Genomic DNA, 17,501 nt, shown 5'->3' on the forward strand with positions numbered 1-17,501 from the left:
AGGGTGACCTTTACACTAGCATACATGACATGATGATGTTTATGGTAGTCGGCATCATGGCTTCTTTGCCAATCTGATCATTTGAGTTGCTCCACGTTGGATGTCTCACATTCAGTGATGTTCTATTATTATTTATGCCTTACATGCTGGGTACAAATATTAAATCTTGATGTCCTTTTCTTTGGACGTATTCATGCCACGGGTAGACGAGGGAGGCACATTGCGAGATCCATAGAACATCGGCGGATATCTAGGGCCACTAAAAGCTTGTTATTCGAGAGTCTTATTTTGAGGCGATCTTTTGTGTATATATATTTGGGCACGCACGGGGTCCGTCCCGTCCATATGTCTAGTACTCCAGAGGCTCGTAGATATGCGTGCGCGGGTAGTCCGGTCCCATGGCTTGTATGTATATGTATATATATATATATATATATATTATTTTGATAGCCGAAGGGCTTATGTTTATAAAGACTAATGTATTTCAGAAAATGACAGTTTTATGTGATTATGAGCATATAGTATGAATAATGCGATAAGCAGTAAGTGAGTGATGTGTTCGGTGGTTAGCCCCGGACACCGTCATAGCCCGTAGCTCGGTCGTGACATACCCATTCTTGTTTATTTGACCCGCAAGCCAAAAAATTAAACGTCGCCAAATGGGGTTCGAACCTCATCGTGGGGAGGGTATTTTTCACCTTTTGCCACTAGCACCACAAAGCATCATTTCCGTTACCTGGGGCGGTAAGTTGCTTATTAATAGTATTTCATATATATAAATACATGTATACATACAGTTTCCGCCGAAGCTTGCGGGTGGCGTGGTACTCCCTCTGACCTTAATAGATCTGCCCCTGCTTTTACAGGTACGTACCTAAGAGTCATGGTAATAGCTAGGAAATATTAAAATATATGAATTCTCTTCCGAGTAGTTGACGCAAACAACTAGTGTAATGAAAATGTTGAATTGGGCTCCTCTCCATTTCCCTTCTCTCCATTTTCCCCAAGTTCTACCTTAAATTAGAAACACATGGCACGGGTTAGAATTAATTGCTAAGATTTAATTAAGTAAAACAAAGCTCTAACCATGATTTATATAATTAATAATTTATCCATAAATATATTAAAATATTTTCTCTGTCTTCTTATTTTAATATTCCATTTTTTTCCAATTATGACAACTCTTTAATGGAGATATTTTTTAGAATATATATAGACAACTCTTTCAGAAATATATCATTACCGGTTGAATAATGGGGTCTACATTATGTGAATTAGTAAGCATCATAATTGAAAAAAATTGGAAAATATCACCAATTGAATAATGGGGTCTATTTTTGCATAGGAAAAAAAATAAGTGGCAAAAAATAATCGGGTAAATCAGAAAAGATATTTAACTGGGTAGGAAAAGTAAAATACGAAGAGAGAGAAAATATTCTAATATATTTATGGATAAGTTATTAATTATGTAAATCATGGTTAGGGTCTTCTTTTTGTCAATTAAATCTTAACCATTAATTCTAATTCATGCCATGTGTCTCCAATCTAAGGTAGAACTTGGGGAAAATGGAGAGAAGGGAAATGGAGAGGAGCCCAATCCAAAAATGTTACTACTATTGTTCTTAATAAATAAATAAAAAACAAGTAGTACTAGACAAGTGATTATCTGATTTATTTTATTTGGTCCATGTCAATCTTCTTCATCTTACATGCTTGAAAGAATAACTGATTATCTGATTTATTTGATCCCAGCTACGCTGCTTTTGAATTCATGAATTTATTTACGCATCTTATATTCTAAATAAAGCATAAATAAACAGGAAACAGTATATGGACAGAGATTAAAGACCGACAACTTAAAAATTCCTAGCCTTGTTTTTTATTGTTTTGAGACAGTTTTTGACTCGGTGTCTTCCACTATTAAAAAATTACTATTTTCTCACAGATTTTTTAAATTTTCAATGGTTATTTCCTACCGAATGTCGGTGGAAAAAATCTAACTTGTAGAGTTTTCACAAGGAAAAATTTATATGAAGTTTCCTAGCATTTCAATGAGAACATGTTTCCTGCCATGCGTTTTCCCAGTGAGACTGTTCAGTGGGAATGAGGTGGAAAAATCATATTTTATAGCATAAATTTCTCAATGAATATCGGTGGGAAAAACCCTTGTTTCTAGTAGTGTTCAATGATCTTATATATATACTCACGGACGCGGATTCAGGATTCAAAATTTAAATTTTATGGGTTCAACCTTAGTATTTTTAGCGTTAAATTTATTGTATCTTTAAAATTATGGGTTCAAACCTACTATTTGTTGTAAATTTAGTGATTTTTGTTGGAAGTAATGAATTTAAATGAACACAATGCCTGAATACTGCATTTGCCCCTCATATATATTTTATAATTCCAACGGAAAGCAATGTATTGTTAAACTCGCAGAATCCCTTTAGAGATTGTTTTATCCCCTGATGAATTCAGGAATTTCACTAACAATATTCAATATTTAATATATATGTGTAAAAATAATTTTAAAATTATATATATTACACTACAATTTTTTATATACATTGTATAATGTTTTGATTAAGGGTGTTTAAGTGAACACCTGTCACTCTAATCCATTTCTTAATTTATATGGCATTGAGATTATCGAACAAATACAAGAAGATCACAAGGGGAATTATTATTAAAGAATAGCCTCGCTCTCAAGTAACCTGAAATCTACTTAAAACGTTAAAGACACATGGAATGGCGGATGGCCTATCATGGGTTTCTGGCTGGAATATATGCAAAATTGGATATGTTTGGTTTAGGAGACAATATTTACTTTTCTTTTGCTGAAAGAGAGTGTACCCCGAAGCGAAAAAGAAAAGAAGGGGCATTAACTTAAGATATTTTTTATTCCGTATAGCTGTCTACCAAAATAATAATCATCGTATATTCATTGTAATATATAAAAGTATGCATATTTTATACATAAATTAATGTATATCTTTCGTATATTAGCAAGATGCGCGCTGTAAGTATTTTTGGCCAAGTGGCAGGGACGGATTTAGCTTGGCCCGAGACGTGTCACGTGACACTTTTAAATCGAATTTTTACTAGATATATATATATATATATATATATATATATATATATATATATATATATATATATATATATATATATATATATATAAGAAAAATAGAAGGTACAAAGAAAGAAAATGACACCACTTGTAAACAAAGATGCACGTTGGCTTGGTGATTAGGCGCTCAAGAGGTTGCAGGTTTGAACTCGCTTAGCCTCTTTTTTTTTTTTTTTTTTTCTTTTTCTTACACTTTCGTTTAAATCCTAAAAGGACCTAGCACTTAAATAAGAACCCTAGTGGCAATGAGCACAATTTGGTAGAAAGCTTTTGACTCATAGCCTTAAAGTCCCTATAGAGTTATAGTGATTTATTTATTCGCTCACTCTTTTAAATAGTGACACGGCTTATGAAAAATTCTGCGTATGCTACTCTTTTGAGTGTCCAAATGTATTAAAAGCCCTTAATTTAATGAGAGATAATTAAGAGTTATGAAGGAGAGCTTCGGCTTCGTGAAAGTTTTGTCTCTTTATGACCTATAGATCAAGTTTGTAATAAAACTTGATTATTAATGTATGCATATAGCTAAAAGTTATTACAAGTCAGAACTAAAAAGATCAACCTTCGTAGCTCTATACATGTGAGTTCAAGATAGTTCCATAATTGTCCAGGTGGTGTGCAATCTTATTTGCCTTACAATATATGTGGACTATGGGTCGATGGTCTATCATTCTATTGCTGCGATATGATTTATGAGACACGGTTTAAGAGAAAATATGATTTCAATGTTCACCAATAACCTCTCCCAGAAGTCAAAAGATATTAACACTACACATCAAATCAGATACTGTAGGATTTGCACATGTAAAATGTTTCTTGGTTAATTGTATTTGGTCATGTAACTACTATAGTCAACTGTCAACCGAAATGTTTGGGGAAAATAAATAAATTGTCCAGTCTAATTAAGATTCATTTATGAATATTGAATTCATATTGTAACTTTAAATCAAACTGCAGACGTCAAGGACTCATAGCCACAGCCACACGGAAACATTAAAGAAGACCGCCATTCATTTGGTAGGGAAGTCAACTAGGGCATCAGGAAAAACAATCGCAAAGTTCATTATAGTTTATTGACTTAAGCTAGGGATGGCAAATTGTCTCAAAATGAAATGAATTAACAATGCATAACCTACTTTTAAGACTTAATTATCATTCTTTATGGTAATTACTTTTAATTACAAAATATAACAAACACTTAACCGATTATAATAAGTTAAATGTAAGAGCTTAGGCTCCAATCTACCCCTTTTTAGGCATTAACCTTCCTCCTTTTCTCTCTTTCTCCCTCTCTTTCTTACCAAGCACACCCAAATCGAGAAAAAAACTCAATTGACTACCATTGAATAGTTTTAAAACTTTGAATCCGAAAAGTGGGTGTTGCGAAATTTTTATTTATTTGGATTGGGTGTTATAGCAATTTCATATCGGAACACGACAAGAAAGAAGAATAATGCTGGTTTTCTAGATCCCAATGTATAAATAAGTTGTATGCATGTATTTTATATTTTGGGTGTATGTTATTTGTATGTCTAATCTATCACTGGACATAAAGTGACATACATACGATATACAAAATATATACAACATAATTGTATGCAAGTAGTTTGTAAGTTTTATATTTTGACCAGATTTTATACCACAAAAAGTTGTATGCAAGTTATATATAAGCTGTATGGTTTGACCGGATTGTATATATTTTGTAAAACAACTCTAGCTTCTTTTTGAAAAACAGACTCTATTTCTAAACCGGATAAATATTTATATAATTTTGCATACCCAAGTAAAAGCCTCATTAATAAATAAGTCATTATCGAACCCTGTTCAAAAGTTAGTTGGATTGATATGAGCTAATTAAGATGGGCTAACAAATGAATTATAACTCAACCCGCCCAACTCTTACAGATATTTTTTTTGCCTTTTGATAATTTAGGGAAAACGTCACTAATTGCCCCCAAAATACAAACTATTTACTCACCCATGCCCCCCTCCCAAACTATTTTCGCTTCTAACCCCACCGGCTGAAAATATTTACTCGACATATCCCTCGGCCAAACCCCTTCCTCTCTGTGATACCATTGCAGTATATTTATATATTACGATGGTATCATGAATGACTGAAACAGTCTTCCATGATACCATCTCAGTATATTTATATACCATGATAGTATCATGGTCCTGAGGAGTGTCTCATTGAAGGACTGAAGCAGTCCTTCATGATACCATCACAGTATATGTATATAAGAGAATGGTATCATAGAGATTTTTTTTTGCGAAAAAAGTGTCATTTTTAATAAATGAACATGATCATTTATAATACCGTCTCGGTATATTTATATACCATGATGGTATCATGGAGGACTAAGAAAAGGACTGAAGCATCTTCCATGATACCATCTCAGTATATTTATATACCATGATGGTATCATGGAGGACTAAGAGAAGGACTGAAGCATCTTCCATGATACTATCTCAGTATATTTATATACCATGTTGGTATCATAACTGGAGGGCATCTCGGGTAAATATTTTTAATTTTTTCTGGGGGCACGAAAATAATGGGGGTATGGGAGAGTAATTATTTTTATTTGAGGGGGCATCCATAATCTTTCCCCGATAATTTATTTAAGAAAAATTGACATATAGATATAATTCGATTTAATTATCTATTGGCAAAAAATAACCCAAATTTCATTTATTGCCTTGATATAATAATTTTAATAAAAGAATTGGCAAACTAAACCATCATATATCCCTGTATCTCTAGCTTCATTCCCATCTCTCATCTCTCTCCGTGTTTCTCCATCTCCATCTCTCTCCCAGGGGCGGATTTAGAGGGTACCGAGGGTGTTCACCCCAACACCCTCGGTAAAAAATTACAGTGTATATAGGGTAGATTTTCTGTGTTTATGTACATATATTAACTTTTGAATGATCTGAACAAATGCAAAAGGTTAGCTCAAGTGGTTTAGGGTGTTCAAAATTATCTCTAGCACCCTGGGTTTGATTCTCAGGGACAACATTATTTTTATATTTATGTTTTGCTGTTTTTTCTGAATTCCCTGAGTGAAAATTCTGGATTCGCCACTACTCTCTCCCTCTCTCTCTCTCTCTTTTCTCCCTGTATATCTCTATCCCATCCCCATCTCTTTATTCCCCATACTCCTTTGTCTCCCCGTCTCCCTATCTAGATTTCTCTCTCATCTTCAATGTCTTGCTCAAGAAGAGGAACAAGATGAAGACAAGTCCAAAATTTCATGACTGTGAAATTTGAACTTAAAAACATGAATATAAAGATTGGATACATTGTTTGAGTTTGAGGAAAAACTTGAAAAATACTATTTGAAATATTTGAAACTTCGTTCAAAAATTTTAATTATGTAATTGTCATTTGTCGATTGAGTGATATCGGATTTTTTTGAAAACATGTTAAGGTATTTGAATATCAATTTTGGAGGTATATGGAGATGATTTGAGACATCTTTGAAATGAATTTCATAGTACAAAATTGATGTTGATGAATAATATGTGTATCCCGCCCTGTATATTCATGGATATCACTCTGTATATCCATATCACTCTGTATATCCATATCACCATGTATATCGTGGATACACACACACACACGATATACAAAGTAATATACATATGCCGTTGTGACGAATTTCAAGTCTGAATGTTGACTAATTTCCAGCTCAAATCATCTCTAACATTTCTCAAATTATCTATATAGCTTCATCTAAGTGTCAATGAATTCCAACCATACCAATTAGATACGAGTTTAGCTGTGATTTCAAGATTGGGATTTTGGTGAGATTTTAGCTTTGCTGAATGAAGAGGAATTTTTTTTGTAGAAGTGGTGAAATTTGACATTTTAGAAGTGATCCGCCAATGAAAGTGGTTGGTGAGTGAATAAACCGTGTAATATTACTAAAAACGTGATTTGACTATCTGTTGCTTTTAAAAATAAATAGTTGCTAAGCCTAATATTCGGCTAAAATCCTGCCAATAATTATTAGCACCGGTGTATACGTGCTAATGTCAACTTTGTTTAATTACCAAGCAATGTTAATAAAACCTTTTTATGTTTCTTAAAATAGTTGTATATAACATATCAAAAAAAATATTATCTAAACATTTTGATAAAGTTTTTCATGAATCAATTTTGGTCTAGAAACTTAATTCAAATTAGTGTAACTTCTAGATTTCTCGATTCTTGACGGTCAAGATGAGTTGAGTTAACAAAAGAGCTGGTCATTATGTCACGGCCCAAATCATCCCATGATCGTAACTTGCCCACGAGTCCTAACAACCAAACTCACAAGGAGAATCTTACCAACAAGTATAACAACAACAATAAAAATAATAATAACAAAATAATATAAGTCTAACAAATATCCATAGTATAAACAAAAAGAAGTGATATATCCACAGTATGCTCCATTGGCTCTCACATACTTAACATACCTAAATCATAGTCATGAAACATCTAATATGAAATACATAAGTCTAGAAATGTTGGATAATACAATATTCACTAGACATCAGATACAAAGTTGTTAACTTCGCACAACCTAAGTATCTGTCCTGAAGTGTTTCTACTTTTTTGCCTATGGACAGAACACGTTACCTAACCTGTTCTATAAACATGTTTGCTGAATAAAAACAAACAGGGAGGTAAAGAACACAGTATTTTTACATGGAAACCACCCGGCTCAAAAGGTGATAAAAACCACGACCTACAGACCTGTAGGATTTATCTCGAACTCCACTACAACTGAGCCAACTGCAAATTAAGTTACAAACTCTGCAACCTAATTCCTTCAATAGCCTTGCTACCCAAACTTTGACTAGCAAGCTATCTTCAAGTAGTAAACTCCTACTTGAAGTTACAATTGTTTGTATATACTTTTGTTCTTCTTAATAAACTAATAAAAATACAACTTGATAAAACAAACCTAATTCAAGATTCTAGACTTAAGAACTGAAAAACATGATTCAGTAGAACAACTCCTTCGATCCGTCTTCTTACACTAGGGACGCAACCCTATATTCTCGAATATGATGGATATAACTTCTTCGCTCAATATTTGAATTCTCTCTTTGTGGGTGCGCAAGTTTCTTCTTAGAAAGACCTGGGTATTTATAAATGACACACACATAGGGTTTGTGTAGTACTTGGATTCTTGCTTTGTTGAGTTCGCTCCTTGTACGTGTAGGAGGCTTACTAATCCCTACGAATATGGCAAGGAATCTTTCATACTTGACCGCCAAGTTCTTTCTATAATTCTGCAAATCCTAGTTGTTGTAGGACTTGTCCTGGAACATGTTCACGAACCTATTTCATCCACCTGGTTCGTCCGCCTCTGAATCTCTGTACTGTTTGAGATAGAACATGTTCTTGTACCTGTTCCGTAAATCTCTTTCATTCTTTATCTGCAGTTGATCTGCTTCTGAGATCTTGGCTGGAACATGTTGATAGACCTGTTTCATATAATTGTAAGCTCTGTGTCTGCAACTGGTCAACTCACATATGATTACTTTAAGTTGTTCTTCCTACAATGTCTTTGCTTCTAGGTCATTCATCCACTGCACCTGATGACCTGTGATCATTCCTCCTTCTGCATATGATGACTCTTTGGTATATAACTTGTTTTTCCTACTTGTTCTATTTCTTCAATGAACTACTTCTTTGACTGAGCCATCTTCTCTCCCTTTGTTGCCTTGTTCAGTTGTCTTATTCATATGTCATTCATGCTATATACACTGAACATCTTTGTGTTTGTCTTGCTTGTCTGTATATGATGGAACATGTTTGTGGACCTAATTCATGTGCATCGCTTGCAACTGTTTTTTGCGATAAATCAGGTCTATGGATCAGTTCCATGTGCATTAGATTCTTGCTCATTCAGACATTGCACTTTGTCTTTGGAACTTTTGTTTCCTTTATCCAACTGTCTAGCTCTGTTCAGTCATTCTTGTGCGTTCTCATATGTATCTAGACCTGGTTTGTTTTACCAATCAATGTGATCTTTTGTCAATCATTGTTTGCCCGTTTATCAATCATCAAAACTCATATATGCATTAGTCTGGCTAATGCCTACAAAAGTTAAATAAAGATAGTTGGTAGACCCATGAACTAGCGATAACTCACCTCATCAGATACTACGATGGAAATGCAAGAAGATGCTAAGCATATGCGGGGTTCAGTTTGCGGAGCAACAACAATATGTGAAAGAAAACAATAAAGTAGGGGAATGAGCTATATATACAAGATATATAACCCAATAGGTTCAACCGCTCCGAGCTATATCCTCGAGACAAGAGTTAGAAAATACAACCACAAATAATAAGTGTACAAAAGATACTATAACACTAAACATATACACCAAGTCATGAATAACATATACCCTCTAGTGCTCCAACCCATGCCACCCTAAGGTTGGCTGTGACGGTGTTGGACCAGTCCTATAATCAACCCAATTATACTAATCCTTCAAGACTAAACTACTAGTCTAGAAAGCTAAAACAAATTTCAATAATGATCACCTATACACTACTTTTAAAAAGCAAATAGATTACAATTAAAGATCAAATACTCAAACCTAACCAACTCAAGACCTAAACAATAGCTTCCTCTGAAACGGTTTCTTTCATTGATTAGTTTGAATCACTCAAAGCATCTCCTTACAATGATTGTTATTTGTCAAGAATAATTTTGCATTTGTGAGCATAGAGTGAACATCAATAGAAACAATGTGGTGTTTTATATACGAGTGAGGTTGGCTGAATTTCACTACACTCTGTTCTCTAAAACCAAACCTAATATGATTAAGGAATCCAATCCTACTTGGACTTGGTTTCATTATTCGTTCGACCCCAACACGTTTTCAGCTATGTTTAAAGTTCTTTCCTTTTGTACAAGTGTAGCAATATTTTCTTCATTGTTCACAAAATCCTTGATGCGACGCGTTTAACCCATAAATCAGTTTCACAAGGAATTCTACTTGCACTTGGAATCAACTTTACTGCTTCGATCAACAGTCGTCTAGGGATCTTGTTCTTTCAATGTCTGTATAATACTTTTGTAATCCAGTTGTCAACATAAAAGTATCTCCAAGGGACCTGATTCTTTTGTAGTTGTTCGTCAATCATCAAAACTGATTTCAACTCTACTAAAAAATAAGATATACAAATAAACATTTCAATTATCATAAGTTATAAATATGTTTCAAATGTTAAAACTGCGGAAGAATTACATAAAATCCCAAGATATGGTTATACGAGTCATGAGCTCTACAAAATCGAAAATAAATACAACTGTAATACATTGTCCAAACAGGAAAGACAAAAATAAGAAAGATAGTGGGGGAGTTCAGTGATGCTGATTAGTCAAGTAGTTCACCCTGAACTTCAACAACTCTCTAGACACGATCTCAAACTCTGCTAATTGTCAGCACCCGAATCTACACACAAAAATGCAACAAGTGTAGTATAAGTTCATAAATCAACACATACCTTGCAAATATCATCGATCAATCCCAATAAAATAGTGGCAATGATTGAAATTTCAAAATACTTGCTTTCAACTTGTACCGTTTATATGATCTCAACAAATAAAGAAATAGGTTCCCACTAGGTGAATTCTTTTGAACATAAAAATACACAAAATCAGCATATATAGGTGATATGCACAGATTCAACCATTTATATAAGTGAATGCAATACCTTCAGCCTATATAGATGATATGCACAAATTCAACCCACCGATATAAATAAATGCACATAATTAACATATACAAATGATGTGCACATATTTAGTCAACGCATAACAAAATGCATGGATAAGAGTCATGATGCAATACATATGATGTTGATTCTTTATCACAACTATCTCAAAGTAGTGTCTCCAACACTCTGCGCACATGCTAGTTCAGCTGGGGGTTGCTCAGCTAGTGGTCTGGAGGACAATTGTGTTGTCCTTACCCTTGCAAGGAATGTCTCTTTGTGCCAATAATGACCATATCAATCCTCTCAAAACAAGATCCCACTAGGTAATAATCATACCAATTCGCCCGAAATAAGGTCCCACTCGACCAACTCATCTAAATATGTAAGAAAATCCAAAAGGCATGTCATGAAATAAATGTATATTACATATGCATTCAAATGACATATAATCAGTGCATGAAAAAAAATTATTATCACGATCCAAAATCGGGGTCGTGATGGCTCCTAACCATCCCACCAATAGGCAAGCCAAACCCAAATACACAATCCAAAATCAATAAATTTAAGTTAAAAGTAAAGAGTCGAAGAATATCCAACGAAGTCTCATAGTAAGAAAATACAGCAAAATACAACGCTACCCAAGATTCGTATCACAAGTACAACAGCTACTATGAAATACGTACAAGTCTGGAAATGTCAATACATAGTCTGAAGTGAGTACACTGTCTGAATAGTAAAGTGACAGAATACATAAAATATAGAGGGAGATGTGGGCCATGGAACAGCCAAACAGCTCACCACAACTCCGAATCTCTAAGCTCGGACTCAAAAACCTCCACGAGATGCGCTCGTGCTCGAATCGAAATTTATCTACACCACAAAAGAGTGCAACAAGTGTAGTATGAGTACGAAACCACATGTACCCAGTATATCTCATAGATCGATGACGTAAGAAGCAGTGATGACGTAATTAAGTAAAGATCAATTACACCATTACCATGTCTCATTATTCAAGAAACCTTTATTCATCCATATTACAACTGTTCATTTTTTATTTAGGCTAAGTCCACAATTGGTAAGAATAGTATACAATCAAGTAAGACAAATAACTCACTTAGTCAATTAGGAGCAACAACACAGTTATTCAATCAAGAGAGAATAATGATATAATCAATGACAATACAATGACATGTCTCAAATAAATGCTCCAAACCTATATATACACGACACACCTCGATAATCTTTGAGATTTTGTGAGCCCTGGGGGACTCACGAGGTCCATATACCTGTTGCAGGCATGCAACCTAATCCAACCAATATATACAATATATTGCACGCATGCAACCCGAGCCAACCATATATAATCTATTCTTTGGAGTAAAACCCGAGCCAACCATATGCAAGTGTAAGATATAACACATAAAACAATCATCACCTCAAATCTGACTTAATATGCCAAAGGTTCAACCGTCAACAACAACAAACCGGACTTCATAGCTAACAATGTATTTCAAGTGTATGAGGATTCTTAAGATGCCAAATACAACAACAATCAAGTCTACACATAGCACATAACAACTAATGCCCACATGCTTTGACATTCTGACCACAAACAGAATGACTCAAATACGATACAAACTCCCAAATCATGACATCGGTACTCGTACCAATGCCTGTCACATCACGGATATGATAACCCTTGTTATGCCCTTACCCTATTATTATTTCCATCTTTTTTAATCCTTACTAAACAAAAATGTCCCTTAAATGAAGTCTAGAAAGTCTTAACATACCTCGAATGCCGAGCAAATGCGCCACGAACCCTCAAGATTTCGCCTTTCCTTTCTGTAAAGCTTCAAAAGGCTCCCAATCTATCAAATGCGCGCTATTCGTAAGGAAAAGAATGTGTAGATGCCCGTATCACTTTACTTTGATTTGAAACCTTGAAATGGACCAAAAATGTTAACCCCGAGTCCACAAGGGCAAAATTGGAATTTTATTGTAAAATAGATTTGCCCATAACCTATAGAGTCTAAATCCAGAAAATGACTCAAAACCGACTTCAAATCGATTACCAATTTGAAGAAATTCATAGTTTAAACTTAGGGCTTTAAAATCACAAAAAGTGACCAAGAACTCTGGAGACCAAATCAGAATTTTCCTTTCAAAATAGTTTCCTCTCAACTCAAGGAACTTAAATCCAGAAAACCCAGTCAAAAAGACTCCATCCTGACCTTCAATTTCTTATTTGTCCTGAAAATCCAACTTAGGGTAAACCCCTAAACTTTCCAACACTCAACCATGAAATCACCTCTAAATAATGTTAGAACTCTATGGAGTAACATGAAATAAGTTTTAGATTATTAACCCCAAGAAAATACGAGAAGAATTTCTTGAAATCGCCTCAATTTGAACTCCCAAACTTGTCCGGCCCTGAAACAGATATTTACGATGATCATGAAAATCACCTTTGACAAGCTCAACACGATCCTTGCGAGAATCCACCCAAGATAGCCTTTTGAATCACCCAACTTGGCCTTAAAATGAGAGATATGATATTTTTAAAGGAAATCTGAAATTTAAGGACGAACTTGGGACATAACCGATATTCTTGGATTGTTGCGCCATAAAATTCAACGATTGCAAAATCTTAGTTTATCACCTGAAACTCATCCATAACCTGCTGGACATAAACTATATATGCATTTCAATCATGAAACACGTTATGAACCAGCTCGTTCAATCGGAATTCCCAAAAGAGGTCATCTTGACCCGGTGTTGACCAAGGTCAACTCCAATTCCTCAAAATACTAGATTTCAACCAACGATCCAAATCACACTCGAATGCCTTGGGACCCGAATCTACAGTCCAATCAAGTCAAAAATCACATTTTGGACTTAATGGAATCGACAAAATTTAAAAAATGACGCATTTACCCCTGATGTTGACTTTGGTCAAACTCCCTTATTTCCTTAACTTAAGAACTCCTTATTTTGCTAAAACCAATCTAAAACTCACCCGATTTCCTCAGGAACCACGTAACCCATCCCCGCATGTCATAAATACCAAGATTAAAATACGGGAAGGGTATTTTGGGGGGAAAAGCCTAAAATGTCAAAATGACCAAGCGGGCCGTTACATCATCTACCACTTAAACACACGTTCATGCTCGAACGGTATCAAAGTTGTCAAGTTCTTTGAAGAATCTCTGTCATAATCCTCATGAAAGCCTCCACATGCAAGAATCATGCCAATAGCGCAGCTTGTTTACTTTATCAATCAACATTTCCTTTAACTTAGCTCAAAAACTTAGATCTCCACTTTTCTATGCCTAAATTTCTTCCACAACTATTTCTCATATATTTGAACTGGCTCCCCTCAAATACCCTGATTTTGATTATAACCACACCTTTGAATGTAATTGATTGATTCCACAAATTCCATGATAGGCCCCACAATTATCACAACCTAAATTTGAGAGTCATGATGGCACCTACACCCTCCCACCGGCAGCGTACCATTCTATAGTAGTAAATCGTTTGGAAAGAAAAGTAAAAGAATCATTTTCACCATCGAGATTATCAAAATAGTCTTAACATAAATATAAGCAAGTGAGGAATATAGCTTGGTCATATACAACCAAAAACCTAGTCTAACTTGAACAAGAGCCTCTAACTAGAATACAAGTCTTAGTCATACAGGAATAGAAAGCTATCTCAAAAGGAAAGGACAGGATAACACAAGATAAGAATTTAGGGTTGCAGGTCTAGTTGTCGCTCACCCTAGAACCTGGAAATGATGGCCTCGGAATCAGCCACATGGGATAAAGCTGGATACGGGTCTGTATCTGTACCAGAAAACAGTGCAGCAAGTGTAGATAAGTAAAAAACCACTAGTACTCGGTAAGTATCATAGGCCTACAATGAAGGAATAACATATAAAACATAATAAGATTGAAGCAGAACATAAAAGTAGAACCACACATCCAACATCTATATACCTGTAACGATCCGTTGGGCCGTTACCGTAAGTTCCTCGAGTTTCGCATCCTAAAACATCTTCGATAAGTGGAAGCTTAGTCACGCGAAATTCGGAATCATGTTGGAAAGAATTAAAATCGTAAAGGGCCACTGGGGTCCAGATAGGCATCGTAGTGGGCTGAAGGACAGCCATGGCGCTACCGCCACAGCCGCCCTCTTAACCGCCATAGCGGTGAGTCAACTTTTTCAAGAGGCCACCACAGCGGCTCCCTCTCCGCCATAGCATGACCGCTGCGGCAGACGTACAGTCAGCCACAGTGGGCAACACAGATTTTCCTAGTATTTAAAACTCCATTTCGAGACTTGACCCTATTTTTCTCAAAACCCTAAAGTTTAGCCGCCACAGGGGGACTTTTGGAAGACAAATCTCGTGGTTTCTTGGAGAAGATAACCCCTCTTATCTTATTTGCTTCATCTCCCTTTCCATTTAATGTTCCATTTCACTAAGAGTTCATCTTCTAAGCTAATAAAAATGGAGGTTTCTTAACTATTTCAAGTCTAAGACGATAAAATGGAGTTTCCAAGCTTAAGCCCCGGTCATTCTTGAAAGAATCCTTCAAGTCTTACTCTTAGGAAGATTAACCAACCCCTATTTTCTAATCTTTCCTCTATTTTGTAAATGAGTCTCAACTTTAGTCTTAAAATTGGGATTTTATAAGAGGAGGAATATTTTGTATGACTTAGGAGACTTAGTTAGCAATAAAAAAACCGGATTGTTAGTTCATGAAAGCCCAGGAAATCTAGTTGAGAATAAATTCCAATCTTTGTTTCGCAAACTCGAAGCTTGAATAAATTTCCTATATTGTTGACTTTTGTTCTTTTGGGTTCCTTGACATTCCAAGGCCCTCCATTGCAGGTCTCGGTTCGAAAATGCAAAGTTGAAGATCAACAGGATGTTTGTGGCACCTGCTCAACCTCGAGGTAGGTTACGGCTTACTTGTTGTAGACTCCGGTTATTATTTCCTATCTATGCAATAAAAAGTAATGGAGAAAGCATGCCTAGGCTTTCGGACAAGAAGTTGGGACGGTTATTCTAGGTTAGTATTTGTGCTTAAGATTGTAGTTGAATTATGAGGCATCGTGTGCACCTTTGTGTAAGATGTGTCACACCTCTTTCTTGACCGGAAGTAATAAATTTATTTTAAATTTATTAAAAAGGGTTTTTTTCACTTAAAGTGACATTTTGAAAAGGGATTATTTTATCTATTACAGAGTAACCGCTTGGAATTGAGTTTTGGTGTTCAAAGTCACCTTATTAGAATCCCTAATTAAAAGGAAAGTTTTGACTCCTAAATTATGGTCTGCAAACTAGAAACTGGGGTAAGGAACTCAGTTGACCGAAGGGGAAGGTGTCAAGCACCCCTCGAGTCCAGTGGTTCGAGCATGGTTGCTTAATCAACTTGTATTCGGCTTAATTCAATTCTTGGGTAAAATTGTGTTTATTTGCCTATGCTTGCCTAGTTTGCTTATTTATTTATTCTTTTTTCGGCGATGGATTTTGAATTAACTCACAACCCTCCTCACTCTCTCACACATGTTCTTTCTGCTCTTTTTCTTTTTATGTGACGACGGGATTTGAAATAAATCCGCATCCCATCTCGCTCAAACTCACAATTAATTAATAAGCTTTAAAACTTGTCTGCAAACTGAGTATAACTAACACAAATAATTAAGAGCCGGTATTAAAGGAGATGCGATACTCACAGTTAAGAAAAGACCACGTTCAATATAGGTTATATTAATCAATCCCAACTTAGTCTTTTGTTTAGCCTAATTTATTTTCCAAAATAAGTCAAAGCATAAATAAAGATGAAAGCATGGTATCATATAATGAAGAAAATACACTGAAGCAAGCGCAAAAAAAAAATAAAAATAAATAAATAATAATAATAATAATAATTAAAAAAAAAATTACAATCAAACTCTTAAGCATCCTATTAATACTGCAATTAACTGAAGCAAAACCAAACTTTCGTCATGTGGCCCTTTTTATATGTTTACAAATATCATACTTGAAGAAAGGGAAATTTTCTTAGCTAGCTTAACAAAAATTAATCCTTTATTGTAAACATGAAGGAGCACTTAATCAACTAGTGAGGACCTATTATTTAATATTTAAAATAATGATGTGATAAAGTATGTTCACAGTTAACTAATGTATCAATTCTATTATAAAAAGTTACTACTTAATCAGTTATAGTGGCCCTAGATTAAATAAAAATAAAACAACAAACATATGAAATATCTCCAATCAGGCACGTAACTACTAAAATTTTTTATGATAACTTTTTAACAGGATTATATATACACAGTTTCGGATAACAACTTTGCAACTTTCTATTCATAACTAAAATATCCCTTTTTACCCTTTTATGCGCAAAACTTGAAGAAACATACGAGATTTATTGTAAATTTAACGATACAAAAATCTAAACATACTTCATATTATAACGTCAAAGAACAATTAACTAATTAGAGACATACGAAATCTTAACAACTTCATTGTATACGGTAAAAGTCAGATTAATGCTTGATCGGTGAGACCGGGGACCAAGAAAAGGAAGAAACAAGCACGAGCGCTCAGACCGGGGTATTGTAT

General features: G+C 34.9%; 1 long non-coding RNA gene across 1 annotated transcript in view; it reads right to left on the minus strand.

Moving 5' to 3' along the window:
• Positions 1 to 17,322: 17,322 nt before the first annotated feature.
• The window catches only part of LOC132035822 (uncharacterized), a 1,351-nt gene continuing 1,172 nt past the window's right edge, over positions 17,323 to 17,501 (minus strand). Inside the window, exon 2 of the long non-coding RNA XR_009409443.1 lies at positions 17,323 to 17,399. This is a non-coding gene — a long non-coding RNA (uncharacterized LOC132035822). The remainder of the gene's footprint in view (positions 17,400 to 17,501) is intronic.

This window comes from Lycium ferocissimum, chromosome 11 (genome assembly GCF_029784015.1).
Source record: "Lycium ferocissimum isolate CSIRO_LF1 chromosome 11, AGI_CSIRO_Lferr_CH_V1, whole genome shotgun sequence".
NCBI lineage: Eukaryota > Viridiplantae > Streptophyta > Magnoliopsida > Solanales > Solanaceae > Lycium > Lycium ferocissimum.